This window comes from Meles meles, chromosome X (genome assembly GCF_922984935.1).
Source record: "Meles meles chromosome X, mMelMel3.1 paternal haplotype, whole genome shotgun sequence".
In the NCBI taxonomy this organism is placed as follows: Eukaryota; Metazoa; Chordata; class Mammalia; order Carnivora; family Mustelidae; genus Meles; species Meles meles.
Window position 1 is genome coordinate 26,452,602 of NC_060087.1, and position 2,148 is coordinate 26,454,749.

Sequence of the window (2,148 nt, forward strand, 5' to 3'; positions counted from 1 at the left end):
TAATAATTGCTACCAGATTCAAATGCAGCTCTTGAGTAACCCAGAAATGTTAATAAAACCTATTTTTGCTTTTTGAAGATATGGATGTTACTATACTGATAGAGAATCCATTCTTTTTTTTTACCTGGGACTTGAAACTTTTACGTTCGATGTGATAAAGCAGAGGTAAGCACAGGGTCATCTCTGGACCTGGATGGTCACATTGGCATTCACAGAAGTGCTGACAATTGAGCTGAGTTTTAGGAAGGAGGAAGACTCAGAGTAAGGTGTAGGTGAGGTCATCCAGATAAAAGAAACATTATGAGCAACACATATGTTTTAAGCAGGGTATTGACTTGATCTGGTTGAGTTATAAGTGGTTTGCTTTGACAGCAGTGGTATTAAAAGGGAAGACAGAGAAATGAGGAAAAATTTTTACAGACTGATTATATCTGTATAAATAGCACCAAAATGAAGAGCTAGAATACTGTCCTTATCTCATAATTACCTCTCATGCTCCCTTCCAGTAGCTGACGCCTCTCTTGCTCCCTTCCAGCCGCTGACACATGAAAAGATAACCACAGTCCTGACTTCTAAAATACCTTTTTCTTTTTCTTTATTTTTTTGTGCTAGATGTGAATGAGATAAAAAATGTACTTTTTGTTTGGATCATTTTTCATTCAGTTTCATTGCATTTATGGGTTTCAGCTATGTTGTTACATGATCTAGATATTTCATCTTATTGCCATGTAATTGTGTATAGTCACAGTGTAGCACTGTTTATTTTTCTGTTTTATTGTTGAAACGTTTTTGATTAGTTTCTAAGGTGTTGACTACTTCAAATAGTACTATTGCTAGGGTGCCTGGATGGCTTGGTTGGTTAAGTGTCCAACTCTTGATTTCAGCTTAGGTCATGATCTCATGGTTCTGGGATCTTAGCCCTGAACTGGGCTGGTTCCCCACTCAGTGGGGTATCTGCTTGAGATTTTCTCTCTCTCTTCTCCATCCCTCTGCCACCACCCCCTGCTCGTGCATTCTTGCTCTCTCTCTCAAATAAATAACCTTTAAAAAAACAAAATCAAAGATTGCTATTACAATGAACATTCTACCACATATTTTTGGATGGAATTTTGTGTGCATTTCTTTTAGGCATAACTATAGGAGTAGAAATCCAAGAGCATATGAAATGCATTTTCGGTTTTAGTAGAGATTGCAAAAACATATTATCACAGAAGTACCAGCTTACACTTTCTTCAGCAATATGAGAGACTTATCATTCTCTATGCTTTCTTCAAAACTTAGTTATTTTGTTGTTATTGTTGATTTTCACAAATCTGGTAGATTTGTGGTTTGTACATCACGGTGGTTTTAACTGACATTTGTCAAATAAGCCAAACAAAATTCTTCAGTTTTTATTGTGTGTGCTTATACATAGTCTCTTGTATGTTCTCTTTATATGTGTTTTCTCAAAAATACTGGGAATATACTTCTCCACTTTATCCATTGACTTTTTACTCTCTCTTTTTAAAATTTTTAATTTATTTATTTTTAATTTCTTTTCAGTGTTCCAGAATTCATTGTTTATGCACCACACCCAGTGCTCCATGCAATACGTGCCCTCCTTAACACCCACCACCAGGCTCACCCAACCTCCCACTCCCCTCCTGTCCAAAACCCTCAGTTTGTTTCTCAGAGTCCATGGTCTCTCGTGGCTTGTCTCCCCCTCCAGTTTCCTCCAACTCCCTTCTCCTCTCCATCTCCCCATGTCCTCCATATTATTCCTTATGCTCCACAAATAAGTGAAACCATATGATAATTGACTCTCTCTGCTTGACTTATTTTGCTCAGCATAATTTTTTCCAGTCCCGTCCATGTTGATGCAAAAGTTGGGTATTCATCCTTTCTGAGGGAGGCATAAAACTCCATTGTATACATGGACCATATCTTCTTTATCCATTCATCTGTTGAAGGGCATCTTGGTTCTTTCCACAGTTTGGCGACTGTGGTCATTGCTGCTATGAACATTGGGGTACAGATGGCCCTTCTTTTCACTACATCTGTATCTTTGGGGTAAATACCCAGTAGTGTAATTGCAGGGTCATAGGGAAGCTCTATTCTTAATTTCTTCAGGAGTCTCCACACTGTTTTCCAAAGTGGCTGCACCAACTT

At 38.1% G+C, this 2,148-nt stretch overlaps 1 non-coding gene across 1 annotated transcript; it reads left to right on the top strand.

Moving 5' to 3' along the window:
- The first annotated feature begins 395 nt into the window (after positions 1-395).
- LOC123935725 lies at positions 396-488 on the top strand. The gene has a single exon (XR_006816998.1). It is a non-coding gene; the product is annotated as a small nucleolar RNA SNORD19 (small nucleolar RNA).
- Positions 489-2,148: the final 1,660 nt, after the last annotated feature.